Genomic DNA, 13,618 nt, shown 5'->3' with positions numbered 1-13,618 from the left:
CTCATCTGCTCCTTACATGGCTTCACTATTTTCATAGTCCTTCTTTGCATCCACTCTTAAGAGCTTTATGTTCTTATTTTTCAGCACTCAAAACCACACACAGTAGGTGCATAGGTACATAAAGGTTTCTAATTTCTGGGTAGCGTAGGAGAAGGGAATACAGGTGACCTCACCCCTGATAAGTAACAGCTGTGTTAAATACCCAATACAGCCTTCCCCTGATGAGTAACAGCTGTATTGAAAAAGGATGAGTGAGATAAAAGAGGAAGTTAGTTGGTAAGGGAAGGCTCATTGGGGAGGAGGAACCCTGAGGATCATGGGCGAGAGAATCATGGGCGAGAGAATCATGGGCGAGAGAATCATGGGCGAGAGAATCATGGGCGAGAGAATCATGGGCGAGAGAATCATGGGCGAGAGAATCATGGGCGAGAGAATCATGGGCGAGAGAATCATGGGCGAGAGAATCATGGGCGAGAGAATCATGGACGAGAGAATCATGGACGAGAGAATCATGAACCAGGATCCTGGGGTGACAGAATCACTGCTGTGAGGTCAGTCTGGGTCTGCAGTTAGAGCCTGTTGTTGAACCTTCAGCCATAGTCTAGCTAGGTAAAAGCCTGCAGTCAGAGTCTGTACACTAACACATGCAGTCAGAGTTTATCAGGAAATAACTAGCAGTCAGAGAATGCAATGGAAACTTACTGTAGGAGCTTGCTGCAGCCAGGGTCAGTGAATTCTTGGAGTTGAGATGACTAGGAATAAGCAGAGGAATAAATCAGGACCCTTTTTATGCTGTGTCTAACAAGAAGTCTATGCCTTGGCTCAGACTCTCTAATATTTTTACTCTCTAATAAGAGGGCTGCTGCAACAGGGTGGGATACCAGGGCATTGGGGCAACAGTGTCAAGGGAAATGAGTTCCATGCTAATGGACAAACCAGCACAGTTCAGAGGTGTAAGGTGGTGAACTCGGAGAGGAGGATGTTGATACTATTCCTGAACACCTGTGTCCTTGTCAGATGACACTCTGCAGATATAGCTTCATACCAGAGGCAGACTCTCTTCATTAGCTTTTATACCAGCCATCTCTCTTGGCCATTTCACCCTGCTCCAGGAATTCCCAGGCTCCAGCTGTCGCTTTTGTTGGGGAAATGTGGTGGATGTCTGTGAGAAATAGAAACACAGAGTCTAAGAAACAGACTTGCAGTGCTGTCACTGGTCTTAGTTGGTTCTGTTTGGGAGGAGATGCTTAGAGATAAGGAGGACTTGAATGGACAAGGTTCTGAGCAGCTGAAGTCTGTCTGCCCCCGCTTGGGGTTGGGTGGAAACTGGTGGTTGAAGTCTTGGGCTGTGTCTCAGCAGTACCACAGGGAGGTTTATCCTGCATCTCGCTCACCACCCTACACCTCCTTACCTGTTAAGGACAGTAATAACACCAGAGGTCTAAGCACTGGATTTGTACCTGCTGTAAAAAAAAACAACCAACAGAGCAAACAAAACCCCCAAACAACTCCTGTTTTTCATACAGTCATTGAAAGTAATTGTTCTATACAATGTTCAGGACGTTTACATTTGCAGAGAGGAAAACTGAAGTGTTGCTATTCTGTAAACCCACATTCTTCTTTTGCCAGGACTCTATGAGGAGAATAGTTTTATGTAAGACAGATACATTGGGGCTGGAGGTTTTCTCATCTGCTGCAGTGATTTTTCACTTTTCTTGGCTAGAGAAAATTATCTGTACTGAATAACAATGCATTCACTTCTGTATTCAAACACATGTAAGGGACCAATAGTTGCTTAAGCATCTTCAGTTGATCCTGAAAAGAACTATAGTACCAAGCTGAATGTGCTTGACAGTGTCCAGACACCCCACTCTGTTCTAAAAACAATCAAACATTTTTAACAAGTTCTGCTAATTCAGAATTAAATAATTAAAATTTAGACATTAAAAAGTGCAAGAAATGCTTCTGGGATGAAGTTATTTTTATTAACCTATTTTAAATACTAAAGTTTATTACAACATAGAGTCTGTGCTCCTTTCATAGAATTTCTGGCACTAAAACATGGAAAATTTGAGTATCTAAATGATCTGGAAGGGAGTAAGTGGAGTTATATAAATTTTTTAATGAAAGCAATCAGTTATATCACACATCTATAGGCTGGGTTGTGGCATTATCTCAGGCCTAGCATAAAGAATCTTGTTTAGAGATTCTGCCCCAGATTAGACCAGGACTAAACTGGGGTTCATTAAGTTGTACTTCCATTTCTGACAGTGCTTGTTGCAGGGGCACAGGGACAGTTTTAGCCTTGATGCACAATTCCTGAGTTATTCCTGCCTGATATCTGTGCCCACAGGAATCCTTTCCCACCACCTGTCCCATATAAACGGTTGGCTGCCTTTGCACCAGGAATATAACTCTTGATATAGATAGCCAAACCAGGGTAGCAAAATCTTTGCAGTTTATCACAAGATTCAGAGAGGGTAGAAGACTTATTTTAATCCTTAGAATCATTAAAAATAAATTGGAATCACTTTCAACTCGCATGTAAACACAGACTGTGTCCTCGTTATCATGCATTATCTGTAATGTCAATACCTGAGTAAAACTGTAAGGACATATTTTCATGCATCCTTTTATTAAGTAAATGATAAAGAGCTTTCTTGCTCTGAGGATTCTTCACTGAATGTATTATTAGGTATTACACAGATACGGAGATTAACCCCTCTGTACTTTGTTTATCCAGTATTAAAGCCTACTGTATTGACAGATACGGTGATTGTGCTGTAATGAACTGGAAAGATAAAAGCTAATTCAACTATATTTGCTATGCAAGAGCAGTCAACAGTCAAGTTAATAACATTTTTGACAATTAACCTTTTTAGGTGTGAACTAAAAGTAGTTAGAGCAGGATGATCTTTTTTTTCTATGAAGCATATCATTTGATAATAAAACATTTACAGATTTAATCGTTACTGAGAAAGAAGTAATCTAAGTACCAAAATCTGGGGTTCTAAAAGAGCTCAATCTTTTAAGAGAGCTTTTCTGCATTAAGGACAGCAGGATTTGGTTCTGTGCTTTTAAATGAACAAACTAATAAATAGTTTTGAAGATGCAAAGTCAAAAAAAAATAAAGTTCTTTGATGGATTAACTGTAGAAAAGATCCAACTAATCACTGCTTATGAAGGGGTGACCTTCAACATAAATAGAGCTACTTTGTCAAACCAAAGTTGATTTGATGGAAACAGAACTTACAGTGAATAAAATCACAAATTGTCTGCAGTCAAAATGCTTTGTGCAAGGTTATAAAAACATTCAGTACATCTATCAGTGGTAGGGCACTCACATATTTTAGGTCTATGATTGTGAAGAGTGTGATATAATAGACTCATAAAGGCTGAGGCCTGCAGGACCTTTAGATCATTTATCTGACCAACACCATAAGACTTCACATCTCCCTTGTGCAGCAGCACACTGAGCCCAGTAGCTCTTCTGGGCTAGACCATGGCTTCATATAAACTCTAGGAAATGCATATTCTTTTATCTTCTGTGGAATAATGTTATAGATGCAGAAGTGATCAAGCCATCTTCATTCCCACGTGGTTTGTGAGCCACTGCAAGGCAGTGGTTTGACTCTTCCCGTACTGAGGAGGCAGGATGTGAAGGCTATTTACTCTCCCCTCTACACAAGAGCCCAGCTAGCTTTACTGCTAAACAAGAGCTTGGGATATGTGGTGGTTAGTCCTAAAGGGTGGAGAGAGCCCCTTACAGCCTCAGCCATGGACCTTGTCTATGAGAAGGAAAAATTATTGACCTGGCCTTATCATGTGTCTTCAGATTTTTCCTCAGTCTTTCTCTGTTCTGTGACAGGAATGAAACCTTCAGTGCCTGCCCTGGGGGAGAGGGATAAGTGACATTCTGTTGATCTGTGATGAAGAGAAGCTTTGGAGGGGCTCCAGGGTTTGACAGGTCTGTATTAACTGCCTGGTGCATTGAGAAAAAAGTGGAAGGGATGGTGCAATAAAAATACAAAGAGAAGTCCATGGGCAATCAGAAATTACTACAGGGCCTGGGAAAAATTTGAAGAAGGATCAGGAGCACAAGTAGTGATTTCCTGGATTATTCTGGTAACAATGAATACTACTGATAGGAACAGGCAGATCTATCAGGTCAATGCACAGCTCTGAGGTTGGTGCCAGACAAACAATTTGATTTGTCAGCTGAGTGTGGTTGTATCATGGGAGTATCTACTCAATACCTGGTCCACTGACACCTGACAGGATGCACCTAAAAATTTCTAGCACAGGAGATAGCAGGATTCCTTGTACTTCTTGTCAACAGAGAGGATCTCATGAGCAGAGATTAGTGGTCATCTTAGCCACAATGACCACAAAGTGGTCGAGTTTAAAATCTGTTGACAGGAGGAAAAATGCCAGCCAAACCTCAGCTCTGAACATGAGGAGAGCTGACTAGAGGTGCTCAGGGAATTAGTAAAGAAGGACCATTGGGAAAAATGTTTTTGCAGGTGCTGGGGTCCATCAACCATATAAAATTCAACAGCAAAAAGTGCCGGATTCCGCACTTGGGATGAGGCAACCTTGGGTGTACTGACAGACTGGGGAACGAGATGCTGGAAAGCAATGCCATGGTAAGGGATCTGGGGGGTCGTGGTCAGCACAAAGTTGAATGAGTCAGCAGTGTCCTGCCAGCCCAGGAGTTGGATGTAATTATCCTTGTGGGTCCCTCCCAGCTCAGCATGTTCTGTGATTCTGCAAATACCAGAGCTGCTTCTGAACACAGATCAGTACCTTACAGCTAATCACTGGGCACTGCAACTGCTCTTCCTTAAAGACTGTTGGACATGTTTGGAGTCTGCAGTCTTCATTTCAGCCATCAGACAATCCGCTTGCACAGTGATTCTATTCTAGCTGCCTTTTTTCTCCCTGGGTATTTCATTTTGATTTATTTTTTTTTTTCTATTGGCAAATGCCTGAATGGCCTATTTATACTCAAAATAGAAATGAGACACTGTTAGATCTGCTGGAAAGTAAAGAAGAACTAGTCATGCCCAAAGCTTAGCCGGAATGGTGGAGTTTGTATATTTTTTGTATCTTTGAATGTAACAAGAGGCATGATTCCGGAATGGGAAATAGACAACTAATACAGTGACAAAGTGACAACCCAAAACCTACAACCTGTACCCATTATATCATGCAAAGTACAAGTTATTTTTGCTCTGCAAATTAAAGTATGAGAGGTGACAGGATATGGGAAAAGACAAAGAAAGTTTAATAGATCTGACTGGAGATAAGAAAGACATGGAACAAGTGATTATGGAGATAACAGTTCCCTTGGATAAATAAAGGTCTTTCTATACAGAGATTTTAGCAGCTCGTATTCAAATCTGTCAGTATGGTGAATATTGCTGAAATAGTTTCTACCTTCAAAAGAGTACTCAACCAAATTTCTGTATTCATTCAGAAGTTCTTTTTTTTTTTTTTAATATATATTCTCCCATTTATCTCTGTTATCTATTGTTCCCTCTGAACCATCCAGAGATAAAACTTTTCTTAAATTTTTTTTTCCTTTCCAGGCAACTCCATGGTTATAACTCTGAATTGGCTTATTCAATCCAAATATTACCTATTGATCTGAAACAGATAAAAATGCAATTTTCCAGCTACTTTTGCTCCCTGAGAGACTTACTTTACATATCAAGCAAGTGCACGTCATAGCCAAATTGTGGAGTAAGTGGACATCTTGTAAATGGGAGTTTGTAAGGCTTTTCATTTAATTTCCCTTTGACATTTCAAAGGAAATGGGGCAGATCTCCTCAAATTAATGGAAGGACAGAGAAACCTTTATGTAGAATATTGTTAGGTCTGTGAATGATAAGTGTTACTTTTCATACCCAGTGAGCAGGAAATTTTTATGTCTCAAAAAGCGGGGGAAAAAAAGCAGTAATTAGACTCTTTAATGGTGAAATACAAGTACATGAATAGTTTGAGAGAATTGTATGTCCACAAGGTCAGTTGAACATTCCTACCAATTTAGACCTGAGATTGTTTCCATTATGCACATCTAATACTGCCTTTCCAGACTCTCCTGAGCTGTAAATAAAGTGACAGACTTTTATGTCAGTAATTGGGTGGTATTGAGTTATTGAGAAGTGGGCTCAGGGGGCATGATAACATTAATGAAAGCTCTTGCACAGAACACGTACTTGAAAGGACTACAAAGGTATAACTTGTCTAGGATGGCCTATTTCAGTAGTCAGTAGGAAGATTAATACGATGGTGTCAAACAGAGATAATTGATACCAATTTTATGTATTTAAGTTTCTGTCAAGGAAGCGCACTGAAATCCATCATTCCATTTACAGTGACAAGTTGGTGTAATAGCAGCAGAATTTTAGGTTTAATTCTTTCATAACTTGTGATAAGCTGTTATTCTGAATTATCAAGATTATGAACTGGCAGATTTAAAGATCACACTTGGGGCCCAGTAATGCATTCCATATGAAAAAGGTATTGAAAAAGATGGGAAAATATTTTCTAAGAACTGAGCTGCCAAGAGACATTGAAACTGTATAAAAAGCTTTTCAGGTGGAAGGTTCCCACATTTCTCTCTTCTTTCTGTTAGGTCCCACTGTCCAAGTGGTCATCCAGCATCATTTTGTATTTTTTTTTTTGCACCTTCTGCAGCAATATCTAAACTTTCATCAGTACCCCCCTATACCCAGTAAATCCTCACTCTCCCCAGTGTGTCACCAAGAACTTGGGACATTTGGCTAAACAAGAACTGTGTGGTGAATTGCTGCATAAACAATCAGTAAATAGCTTGGACTTCTCAGTAAACAATGGATGAGTAGCACATTCTTCACATGCACAGAGAATCCATCCCTTTCAAGGAACATCATCTTCTTGGGAAAGGCAGAGGTCCATTGAATGACTCTAAAAAGGCTTGTGTGCAGACAGCAATCATGGAAAGGGAAAACCAGATGGAAAGGGCACTACCTTGACCATAGGCAGAAGCATGTGGGATCACCAATGCACGTGGGTTCATTAATGTTTCCCTATAGTCAGTCCTGATGCCATGGACCAATAACCTCTTGTCCTGAGGGTTACTGATGTAGAACTGTTACTTCTTGCTAAGGACTGTTCTGAGACTATCTCATCAATATAAATGCATAAATTCTTCATTAGTTGATTTATTAGGTAGAAAATAAAGTTCCAACACATTTTTTTTTTCATTCAGAGGTGTGTCAATAGAACATTTCATTTCCATTCAGATTGCGTGAAAGCACTGCATTATCATTTCAGTAACAGCTTTCTTTCAGTTCATTTAGCCTCAAAGAGCTTTGTAAACAAAGAAAAATTTAAAAAATAAACAAACTTTTAATATAAACACAAAAGACCCTGCCCTCCTGCAGACAGATGTTTAAATAAATACTTTGGCAGTTTAGTTTTTCAGCATTATTGTTTTCTTTTCCATTCTGCTATACAAAATAAAAAAAATTATATAAATACATCACCAATCTCCGTATGGTTTCAATATTTAATTGACTGGAAATTTATTAAAAGATTTTACAAAAACATTTTCTAAATTAAAGCATATACATGTCACTGTTGCAAATTTAATGTTTTGTTTGCTTATAAATGAAACTGAGTATGCTACATGGCAATTTCAACTTTGCAATGATTTGTGTTTGTTTTGTCTTATTTTTCAAAGTTGACAATGCATTTACAGGACCTATGTGATAGGAGTGAATTTTTATTTACTCTGTGATATTCTGACATAAAAAGGCATATGTTTTATTATCCAAAAAGATGAGGAATAACCCTATATGTTTCCATATCCTCTTTATCTAAAGAATTTACAGTTGTGTTTGGCTGGGATAGAGGACTGTTATTTTCTTGTTGTTGATGATGTTTCCTCACTAGTAGTTTAAAGAAGAGATATTTAACACTAATAATCTTTCTCACTTACTTCTGATGGACATGGGGCTTTTGATGACAATTACTCATGCAGAAACACTTCAAGTAAGAGCCTTTTCATGACACAACCAATATTCCTCCAGATGCTTTACGGATGCCCAGTCCAATGTAAGTTCTCCCCCTTCTTCTGTTTTCTGTGTTTTCCACAACTATTTACAAAATGGAAGACCAAAAACACAGACTCATTCCCTCCCAGCAAGCCTGCACCACCCTATATGTTCTCATCCATTAGGAGGAATACTTTGCAATTTGTCACTTGACCTGATTTTCAGAGGGAAGCCTGAAATGTTTTTAGTGGCTTCATGCAACAGTTTCCTATTTATCACAGAAAAGAGTGTGTAATGATAAGGAGCTGGTAAAAAAAAAAAAAATTCTCCAGATAAAATGTTTACTTAGAAAATAAAATATTTCAATTCTGATCAGCTACAGCTGTTTATCACTGGAGTCATATTTTGACTGTGTTTCATCTCTGTTCCCTGTGGGCCTATCTCCTTGTTTGAATTTTTCTTAACTCAAAAATATTTTTTTGAGAAAAAAAATCTGATTTTCTAACCAGTAAATGTATTTATATTTGCCTGCTTTGTGCAGAGAATAGGTGTATATTGAATATTTCATACTAATACTATAGATTCTTATTAATAATATAATTAATGTTCAAATTTAGATTATGGATTTCATAATATAACATAGATAACACATGTTTGTTTATTTTTATGCCTATAAGATAACAATAGTATACATAATATAATATTTAATATGTTACATGTGCAATAATGTATTCTTTTTTATTACTGTAATTAATATACATATTATGTATTTATGCAGCTTAACCTGCATGTCCTAGGGTGACTTTATGATGCTAAATTGTATCCCTCTCAGTCTTTTTAGCCCAGAAAAAAAAAAAAGGTCTTCTTCTGAGAGAACTGGAGACCAAAAGTCTTTATAAACTGGGATATAATTTTCAGAAAATTCATCAAAGCAAAGAGAGGTTTCTTTTTACCATCTTCCTTCTCTAGATGTCTATTAGCTATCCAAAAAAACCAAACATGCAAAAAATTTTCATCAACCAATTTAAATATTGGATATTTTAAGTCAGAAATATTATAACCATTTAAAAACCGGATTTTTGTTAAAAATCCCCAAAGACAAAAAATTTGCTTTTTGATATTTGCATACTTTCAGAGTTATTTGCAATACATGAACACACTACTTTTGTATCAAAAACAGAGCATAACGAGACTGGCATGGTCCTTCAAGGTTGACAGCTTTTGTTGGACTGATTTTGTATGAAAGCTCACAAGACATTACAGAGGAACAGGCCATTGTTAACTTCATTTTCAAGTGTCCCTTTCTTCAGTCCCCAGAAGAGACCTGGAAGAGACCTGTGCTTCAGGCTCCAGTGCCATCCTCACCAGAAGCCACTCTGGAAAACTCCCCCAAAACCCACAAACTTGCAGCTGTGGTGGCTGGGCATTGTGAGATAAGAGTATGTTAAGTTCACCTGATGGTCACGGTGCCTGGACTTTTTTTGAGCACGTTTAAAAGATCCTTTTGCCAAACACAGAAAACCTACGCAGAAACTTCCTGTGAGGCATCACTAAGAAGGTATGTTTCTCCCTGTGCAATTCAAAAGTTCTGTCAGAAGTTTTCTTAGGCCATTCTTTGAACTTTTTGGAGGATATTCTTTTGAAGATGCATTTGCCATGCCAATCCCACAGGTGCTAAACCAGTGTTGCTGCAGCAGGGCTGTGTTTACCCAAATCTACTGCCTCAGCTGCCTAAATGGTTGCCTGCAGGAGCACTGCTGCCAGAACCAGCTCACAAATGAGGCTGGGCTATGCCAGTCCTCATTTAGATCAGTATATGCTGGTTTGTTAATCATCAACCCTCTTGACCAAGGTTTTAATTTTTATTATGTCAGATGTCATTTCTATTAAAATTACATCAGTTACAAAGAAGTGTAAGCAGCTCTATATGGTGGGGGGTTTTTTTGTTTTTTTGGGTTTTTTTTTCTATTTGTATTTAGGCTAAGGCTGAAATTCAAAACTAGGGAATCTTAGAATATGTTAGCATATTCATTATCACTCTAAAGCTAGTTAAAAATAAGCCCCAACTGGATAACTATATTTCTAGTCACAGATTCTTATGAAATAAATATAAAAATGGCAAAAAGCCAGCACTTGAAATAAGACGGAATTAATTTGTCACTCTGTAAAACAAACCAAAGCATGATTAGATTTGGTTAGGTAGAGAACAAGACTGAAAGAACTTTCATTTTGTTTCTTTTATGAGTTTGTGTTTCCCTTTCCTCCCCAGATACAGGCTGTACTTGTACTTCATGCTGCTTGTTTCACATTTTTTTTAGTAAGTGCTTAGCTACGCTCTCAGTTCTTTGCTACCATATATCTGTGTATTTTCCCCCTTTTATCTACTACAAAAATTCAAGAAAGTACAAAGATACTTCAACTGAATTGGGATAGAATATTTACATTCACAGAGAAAAGAATGCACAGTAAAGATATGAGGCTGAAAAGCTGCAGCAAGTTCAAGGCTTAAACACCTGATCTATAAATTTCAACTAAATGTTGCCAAGCCCTGCTTGGCTTAACAATCCTGCTGCTTGGGTCAGGGGAAATGGACAATGGGGAATCAATGTTGATTGGGCTCCTACAGGACCCAATGCATGTGCTTGCTTTGGGGAATTGTAAAGCAAAACAGAGTGACCCACATCATGCTATCTGGATTATATGTCAGTTAGATGACATTAATGGGAGGGAGAGAATCCCTGGGAATCAATACACCTGATCCTTTCTTCTTCTGCCATTAAATCCTGAAAAAAATGCCTTTCAAGTCTTTTGCAAATATTAAAGTTCCCAAATCTGTATAAGAAACAAAGTTTCTTATTAATAGGAACTTTTTTTCCTATTCATCCAAAGAGTCTGAGGCTAAAATCCTGCTTGTCGAAGACTATGGATGTTCTAGGCTTCAGATTAGGGAATAGCCCTACCTAATGCATCCTAGCTTCTATCAGACTTTCATTTCAAACTTTTTTTGTTAGAAGACAAACCTGTCAATTTTCAAACTACTGAGATTTATATCCAAACTTTAATACTGCTAAGAATTGGCAAAGTGTGGACAATTCCCAAAAAGTTATTCTTGTAATTTAATCACAAATACAAATTAGCAGTTTACAGTTGTCTGTCCTGGATATTAGCAAGGGTTGAAAGTACAGTCCTTTACTCTAAAATAAAATAAAACAAAACAGAACTGAGATAAGACCCAAAACCTTACTTTTTTTTGGTGTGATGTGATATTTACTGTGACTCTTATCATTTGCCAGATGATCCTACTTGCCCTGTACTTTCAAAACATGTATCTGTGTGCTTAAATTATTCAAACCTTTGCTAAAATAGTTAGGGAATGAAATACCAGTGATATCAGCTGCCCTAATTAATGCAAAAGCCAGAAACTACCTTCAGAGGGGTGGTCTTCTTTGCATTGCTCTCATGTTTCTATCAGAGACAGAACTAGACCAGAAATCTTAGTGTAATCAGGCTTAGAGATGGCGTTTAGAACAGGAAAGCAAGAAGATATGTGCTCTGGCGTTACCTATGGCATATGAATGAGGGCAGTTAAAGACAGAAATGGATCAATTCTGATCCAATTCCTTGCAAGTGAAACACCACATCAGCATAGCCCCTTGGCTTTAGTGAGACTGTGAAGATGTATGTGTCAGTCTATGTCTCTTGGATTTTAAAATAAAAGAAGGAAATGGCTAAAGGTGAATCCTGCCTGGCTATGAAATACCATTTGAATTTGAAAAGCAGAAAAACATTTAAGTTCTCCATAGGGGTGAGCATCAGTAAAGCTTTCAGACTCTTGACAGCTACAGGGATCTTCAAATGTTTAAGTTGAAAGTGCTTACAGAAATACTGAATAATCAGGAAAGCAACTTTAATGAGGTTAACCCCAGGGAGTACAAGGAGTTTTTTCCTCCATTACTGGTTGGGTATTCTCCTTTAGGAGGACAATTGTAACTGTTAGGGTTATTCATTGAGATGGTTTTTTTTACCACTTTTCTTCCTTCAGTTATATCCAAAGGTGATTTAATGTGGAAAATAATCATAAGTTGCCATCAAGTTTTGCTCCTGCTTTTGTTATTCAAAGCCAGTCAGGAACTGAACTGCACCAATTGAAAAGATTTGTTAGAAAAAGTGAACTATACTGTGCTGCAAAAGCTAGATTTTTAATGGTTAAAATATTTAATTTTTAATTTCTTTTCCTGAAGGTAAGCACATTTGAAGAAAAGCTAAGAATGAGAGAATATTTTCAGAAGGGAAGAAGGTCATTGTGCTCATGTTCTAATCAGAAAGAAGAAATGTGTGAAATGTTGATAAACTGTCAAAAGCAGTTCTAAAGCTACCAGAGTGTTTGACAATGCAAGCAAAACTGGTTAGATAATGCAAGGTTCTTACTTCGTGAAATAAGGTGAAGGGAATAAACTCTTTTCACAGAATCGCAGAATCATTTAGATTAGAAAAGACCTTCAAGATCTTAGAGTCCAGCCTTAGACCAAATCAAGATCCTGCTGAGAGATCTGAAGACTGTGGAGCACAGTTCCTCTATGGAGCACGAGGCAATTAACTGAACAGGTGATTTAGGATAGTGGGCAATAGTAATCCCTCCCTTTGTTATTACAAATGAGCAACTCCAAATGGTAAATTGAACTCTACATAGTATGAATCCCTTTCCTCTCTCTTTACTGAGATTTGAAAGGGTGTAAATCATTGTAAGTTGGATCTTGTAAGCCTAACAGTACACATGTTGCAAAGAGCTGTGTACATTAGTCAGAAGCAGCCACAAAAACAGTTGGAATAGTCCAGCCAGGCAACTGGTGCAGAAAGATGCTGGGAAAGTATGATGACTCTCATAAAAAAAAAAAAAAAAAAAATCCTGCCTTGATTGGTTATTTTGCTCTTGCAAATCTACCATTTCCGTATTTTGATATACAACACACTGCGATAAAGTCATAAACCAAAGTACAATTCCCCTCTCTAAAAAAACAGAACTGAAAGACCTGATCCAAAGCCAACCAATGTTTTTCTACTGATTTCAGTGGACTTTAGGTTATGCCCATAAAATCAATTCTAAATTCTCATCTAACCAGCAATGCGGCACAGCAAAGACATGACTGATTTTATTGCACACATAAATGTGAGCAGGAACCCTTCTCCCCCAGAATTCAACTTGTTTACCTGATTAGTGTTTAATACCAGGCCTTGCTCATGTGCTTTTTAATGGAGCCCAGCTATAAAATCATGACTGACACTTTTCTGCAAGAGAGGTGTTGGGTCTGGTATCTCAGCTGGCTCCAAATTTGGGTAATTACCTTCTGCCCCTGCAGTTTAAACAAGATACACCATTTGTCTTCATTACCTGCCCTAAAATTGCTGTTCCAATTTGCTGTGCTTTACTGCAATAGCTGCTGCATTTCACTGCACTGCTTTAAGTGGTAGGTGAGCTGATTTCAGAAAGATAGATAGTTTGTATAAAATATTTTGTGATCCTTTGAAGTGAGCAGTGCTCAGAATTATTTTTGATTTTTACAGTCCTTATGGGTATG

General features: G+C 38.0%; 1 long non-coding RNA gene across 2 annotated transcripts; it reads left to right on the top strand.

Annotated features, from left to right (window-relative positions):
- Nucleotides 1-409: 409 nt before the first annotated feature.
- LOC136290973 (uncharacterized) lies at nt 410-7,602 on the top strand. Of its 2 annotated transcripts, XR_010721406.1 has the most exons (4): nt 410-551; nt 3,869-3,967; nt 4,524-4,646; nt 5,592-7,602. It is a non-coding gene; the product is annotated as an uncharacterized lncRNA (long non-coding RNA). The 2 variants fall into 2 exon arrangements; XR_010721405.1 differs by having other exon boundaries at nt 4,524-7,602.
- The last annotated feature ends 6,016 nt before the right edge of the window (nt 7,603-13,618 follow it).

This window comes from Chamaea fasciata, unplaced genomic scaffold (assembly GCF_029207755.1).
Source record: "Chamaea fasciata isolate MVZ Bird 193981 ecotype frontalis unplaced genomic scaffold, bChaFas1.0.hap1 SCAF_6, whole genome shotgun sequence".
Lineage (NCBI taxonomy): Eukaryota > Metazoa > Chordata > Aves > Passeriformes > Sylviidae > Chamaea > Chamaea fasciata.
Note: the sequence above shows the minus strand (reverse complement) of the source record. Positions and strands in the feature narration are given on the sequence as shown.